We start from the raw sequence: 6,421 nt of genomic DNA on the forward strand, positions 1-6,421 counted from the left end.
CTACAAAAGTTTTAAAAATGTTTTGTGGGCAGCCATCAACAAATACCAGAGGTCTCTCTTTAGCTGAAATTACAAAAACTCAAAGAAATGTGTGATCAGGAAGACATCATTAACCTATAAATGATGGAAGCCCATCTTCTCCTTTGACTTTTTTTCTCTTCAGTGACTTATTCAGTCTAACATGCTGTTTAGCATAAAAAAGCCACACTACAAATTCTTTTGTGACTCTCTTGGAATGTTCTTGTGATGCCCAGAACCTTAGAAGCCTAAATCTTACATCAGTGTTCCCTGAATATGAGATATGGGGTCAAAGGAGATTATTTTGGAGCTTTAAGTTTTAAAGACTGTGCTGCAAGATTTCAGACTTCGTGGGGGTATGTATCCTATTTCCTTTGGCCTATTTCTTCCCTTTGGAATTGGAGTATTTACTCAATGCCTACACCTCCATTGTGTCTTGAAAGTAACTAACTTGTTTTTGAATTTACAGGCTCATAGGTAAAAGGAACTTGCCTTGTCTCAGGTGAAACTTGCTATTTTGGACTTTTGAGTTAATGCTGGAATGAGTTAAGACTCTAGAGACTGTTGGGAAGCCATTATTATATTATTAAATGTGAGAAAGACATGAGATTTGGGAGGGACCATAGAGAGAATAATATTTTTTTGGACCTATGCTGCTACACAAATCTCATGTTCAATTATAATCTCCAAAGTTGGAGGTGGAGCCTGGTTGGAAGTGATTGGATTATGGAGGTGGTTTCTCATATTTTAACACCATTCTCCTTGGTGCTATTGTAGCAACAGTGAGTGTTTATCTGGTTATTTACCAGTGTGCAATCCTTGCTCTCTTCCTTCAGCTCCCATTATATAAGATGTCTTCCTCCACCATTGGCTTTCCCCAGGATTGTAAGTTTTCTGAGGCCTCCTCAAAAGCTGAGCAGATGCCAGAATCATGCTTACTATACAGCCTGCTGAATCATGAGACCATTCAGCCTTTTTTCTTTATAAATGATTCAGGTTCATGTATTTGTCTGTAGCAATGTAAAAACAGACTTATACAGCCTTATTTTCAGTAGGAAAAAAACTAGCGAGTAAACCATTCTAACTATGTACCACATGTAAAGTCCAAGACAATGAACAGAGCTATGAAGAAAATGCCTGGAGAATCTCATCTCTCCCAGCATGGCCAAAAGGCACAACTCGGGGTTGGGATGGATTTTGTCCCCAGTTCTTGCTATGGTCTCTCATCTAGAACTCAGAATTTAAAGGTTCAAACATAAAGACATAAGCTCACAGACAAATTAAGCAAATGTATATACACAGAAACAACTGTTTGATGACCTTAAAACATCTAGGAAAGACAATATAAACCTGCCGGCCAACAGACCTAGGCAAAAATGTATAAATTAAATTATGAACACATTTCTACTTTATTTTACCAACAATTTTAAAACTATCTATATTCACCAAAGGTTACTAAAATCACATGTATAGAAAAGCATTTGGGCTTGTTCACTTAATTTATGAGTACTCATTTATTTTTACATTGACACTATGTGTAAACAGTATATAAACATGTGTGACATATACATATATGTGATGAAACATATATACATGTTCACATAAAGATAGAGAGAGACAAAAAGATTTTAGAATTTTGATTTTAAGACTTCAGGCATGAGATCAGTAAAACTCATCATTTTAAAGGATAGTTGGATTGAAATTGCTTTCTTGTAAATGGTAAAGGTTAACATTTATCTGAGGAAGACTTTACCGAGTTTTAGAGAAAATAGGTAGTACATTTACATCTCGAAGCAAAGACAGAAAGAGAACTTAAGCTCTTTCAAGAAAAAATTGGGTGTGTTCAAGGAAGATTAAAAATAGATGCCAAGGTAACACAAAAATAATAGAAATTTACCATGGGACTTGATAAGGAGGCCAATTTTATTTAGAGATGTAGCTTTTAATTTGGTCTCTGTTCTTCAGCTGAATCACTGAGCTCAAGATAGAGCCCATTAAGGAAGAGGGCCAACAAAGTCTTTTGCAATTTTTAGATTATAATCATTTAAATATGTAAAAAAGAGAACTAGTTGGAAGGGACAACATTTAGACATTAAAAATCAAGAATTTCACTGAATCTCAGGTCCCCAAGAAGAGGAAAATGCAATGGGGACCATACTGTGCAACACTTCCACAGAGTACTTTGCTACAAAGTCATTTCCCTAATTGTTTAAACTGTGTCTTTTGCATCTAAACATGCAAAGAAATGAGTAGCCCTCTGAAGCTAGAATAATTTATTATAACTACTGTTAGTTGCCTTCAAAATCATAGCTTTTACCACTGACCCAGTGACCATTACACACACAAGGTCAAATATTTTTACAGTACAAAGTAATGTAAAAGGCAAAGAGGTTGGGTAACACAGTGGAGAAAACAGCAGACTTTTAGACCTGAGAGAAATCCATTCACTTGCAACTCTTGGGGTTACATGAGAAAAAAAAAAAACTATGGTTACTCCCCTAAAGGAGAGTCTGTGTCATCTTTTCTGTTTTCCTAAAGGGATCCTGTTTGGACGAACGGAGGCAAGATGGTGCACATCCGGGTTCTTCATCCCCCCTCCCAACTTTTCCCACGGGCGCGAAAATGCAGCCGGTGCCCAGGGAGGGTGCAGACCAACTGGGCATGCGCCAGGTGACGTCAATCTGAAGAGACCAAGATTTACCTGGTCGCACCTGCGGAACGCCCCTGACACGCCCATGCCCCACCTATTGCCCTCCCACTCCTAGAAAAGCTGCTCTCCACCATTGAGCCACGCGGACTTCCCAGTTTCTCATTGCTGTCGGAACTGTCGGAACTCCGTCCGAGAGCTTGGGGGAGGGGAACTCTGCCGGCCTTCTTTGCCGGAGGCCGACAGACTTCTTCTCCACACCTTAGGTTACTAAAATAAACTTGCAGTTTTGCGCCTGACCTTTGCCTACTTGCTGGTTCTTTTGTGCTCGCTCTGGTGGTCTTAGAAAAACAAGACAGGTGGTGCCGAAACCCGGGAGGAGACCCCTCCTCAGGGCCCCCAGGGTCCGGGGAGCCTCCTCCTCCTCGTTCCACGCCGCGGACGGACCAGGACCTGAGACCCGCTTCGCTCACTCTCACGGCCTCTCTGGGGTAAGTGCCCTTGTCTCCTCTTTACCACCCTCGGCCAAAATCCTGCGCAGGTCCGAGGTCCATTTTGAGCCACCAAGTGGCTTGGAAGCCACCACATGGCTTCGGAGACCCTTGCAGGACGGAGACGTCCGCCTGAAGGTACTCTCCACTTTGGCTTCAAGAGCCTCCAGTCTGTCTCTGCTGGTTCCAAAGGACGCTTTGAAGCCAGGCAGAGATCCACTTCCATTTCCATTGTGTCCATTGTGTGTCGGTAAAGAGGAAACAAATGGGAAACCCCCAGTCCAAATTTCCAAAGAGCACCCCCTTAGGGTGCCTCCTAGCCAATTTAAAAACCTTACAGCTTGAACAAGACCTTAGGAGGAAGCGGTTAATTTTCCTTTCCACTGTGGCGTGGCGGCGATACAAACTAGACAATCAGTCTCAGTGGCCACCAGAGGGCACCCTAGACCGCAATGTTCTGACCGACCTCAGCAATTTCTGCCAGCGGCTAGGCAAGTGGTCTGAAATTACTTACATACAAGGCTTTTGGGCCTTACGCTCTCGTCCCGACCTGTATAGCCGGTGCTCTTCGGCCCAAGTTATGCTAGCCAAGGACGCCGGCTCACAGGAACCCGAAAAAGAGGAGTCTTCATTTCTTTCTGTTCAGCCGGAGGATCTAGGTTTTCCCTCACTTCCGCCCTATACTCCTCCTCCTCCTCCCTCCGTCCGGAATCCTCCTTCCTCTTCCTTACCTACTAGTAATCCACTCAGTCCCATGCCTCCTTCGGGGCCCCCAACTGGCTGTCTTGAGTCTCCTGTCTCTGCACACACCCGCTCTAAGTGCCCTGCTGATGTCCTCACTCCTGCCCCACACCCTCCTACAGTGTTAGTGCCTTTGCGAGAGGTGGCTGGGGCAGAGGGGGTAGTCAGAGTACATGTCCCTTTTTCATTGGCCGATCTTTCCAAAATTGAGAAGTGTTTAGGTGATTTCTCAGCTAATCCCACCATCTACATAAAGGAATTTAGATACCTTTGTCAGGCCTATGACTTAACTTGGCATGACCTCCAGGTTATCCTAACCTCCACCCTAAACCCGGAGGAGCAAGAGCGCATCCTAGCGGCCGCCAGGCAGCACGCCAACCAACTACATTTAACTGACGCCGCCATCCCACTAGGGGAGCAAGCAGTCCCCTCGGCAGACCCAGACTGGAACTACCAAGCAAACCAGCCTGGGCGCCGTAGGCGAGACCTAATGGTCCAGTGTTTGTTGGCTGGTATGCAAGCAGCCTCAAACAAAACTGTAAATTTTAACAAATTAAAAGAAATTATTCAAAATCCAGAAGAAAATCCAGCCGCATTCTTAAATAGGCTGACTGAGGTTCTAACCCAGTATACCCGGTTAGATCCGGCCTCCCCCACAGGGGTCACCATTTTGGCGTCTTATTTCATTTCTCAATCAGCTCCTGACATTCGTAAAAATCTTCAAAAGGTAGAGGATGGTCCTCAGGCACCAATACAAGACCTAGTTAAATTAGCCTTTAAGGTCTATAACTCCAGAGAGGAGACGGCTGAGGTAGTGCGACAGGCATGCCTTAAACAGAAGGCCCAGCTCCTAGCAGTGGCTTTACAGCCCAGTCGTAACCCCAGACCAGAGAGCACATACCCCACAGACTCCAAGGCCACGAAAGGAGCCTGCTATAAGTGTGGCAAGGCGGGACACTATGCCAACAGGTGTCCGCAGGGTCCCCGAGTCCCAACGCAGCCTTGCTATAAGTGCAAGGCATCAGGACATTGGGCCAGTGAATGTCCTAACCCTCATCCACCAGCAACCCCGTGCCCTGCTTGTCAGCAGAAAGGACACTGGAAGTCGGATTGCCCCACCCTGAGAACAGGTGCCGTGCCTCTACGTGACCCCCTTTCCCAGGATCCTGGGAGCTCCTTCCAGCTCCTACATCTGGACGACGACGACAACTGAAGGTGCCGAGACTCGGGGACCCCCATCACCCTCGCCGAGCCACGGGTAACTCTCCTGGTAGCGGGTAAGACAATTAATTTTTTAATAGATAGCGGGGCTACCTATTCTGTTTTGCCGTCCTTCTCTGGACCTAGCCTTCCATCCAATATCTCTGTAGTAGGTGTAGATGGAAAGCCCTCCACTCCACGAAAAACTCCACTCCTTAATTGCTGCCTGGCCAACAACTATTTTGCGCACTCGTTCCTCATTATACCCTCATGCCCTACCCCCTTACTAGGCCGAGACATCCTGAGCACCTTAAAGGCCTCCATACACATCCCCATCAACCCATCCACTCCCCTTCAACCCTCTCAGGACCTGTTGCTCATGCTTTGTGCAGGCGCACATGCTCCTCCTATGTCGCCCCCACCCCCCATCTTCCCTATTTCTGTACACCCTCAAGTGTGGGACACTTCCACCCCGGTCATAGCTGCCCACCACCCACCAGTTCTTGTCAAGCTCAAAGATCCTACTCGTTTCCCAAACCACCCCCAATTCTCTCTCTCTCCGACACATCTACAAGGTTTAAAGCCAATTATCACGCGACTGCTTAGCCAACATATCCTTGTCTGCACACATTCCCCTTGTAACACTCCAATACTTCCAGTTAAAAAGGCAGATGGAACGTATAGGTTAGTACAGGATCTTCGGCTAGTCAATGAAGCCACCCGTCCCACGCACCCTGTAGTTCCCAACCCTTACACCCTTCTGTCCCATATCCCTACCAATTCTACTTATTTTACTGTGCTAGACCTTAAGGATGCCTTCTTTACCATACCCCTACACACAGACTGCCAGTTCCTGTTTGCTTTCACATGGGAGGACCCAGACACACATACCTCCACTCAACTGACGTGGACAGTCCTCCCACAAGGGTTCCGGGACAGCCCCCATTTCTTTGGTCAGGCCTTAGCGAAAGACCTTGCCTCCTGCCCTCTCACTAATAGCAAAGTTCTGCAGTATGTAGATGATCTCCTAATCTGTAGCCCTACCAAACAAGACTCTCTTCTAGACACTGCAACTCTCCTCAACCATTTAGGCTCATTAGGTTATAGAGTATCTAAACACAAGGCCCAAATTTCTTGCCAAACCGTCATATACTTGGGAATTGAAATCACCCCAACAACCCGGTCACTAACTACCGACCGCATGGCCCTAATACGTAACCTTCTTCCCCCTCAAGATGCAAAAGAAATTCAATCTTTCCTAGGTCTAATAGGTTTCTTCAGACATTGGATCCCCAATTTTGGAATCCTAGCCAAACCTTTATAC

The sequence above is a fragment of the Piliocolobus tephrosceles genome, chromosome 21 (genome assembly GCF_002776525.5).
Source record: "Piliocolobus tephrosceles isolate RC106 chromosome 21, ASM277652v3, whole genome shotgun sequence".
In the NCBI taxonomy this organism is placed as follows: domain Eukaryota; kingdom Metazoa; phylum Chordata; class Mammalia; order Primates; family Cercopithecidae; genus Piliocolobus; species Piliocolobus tephrosceles.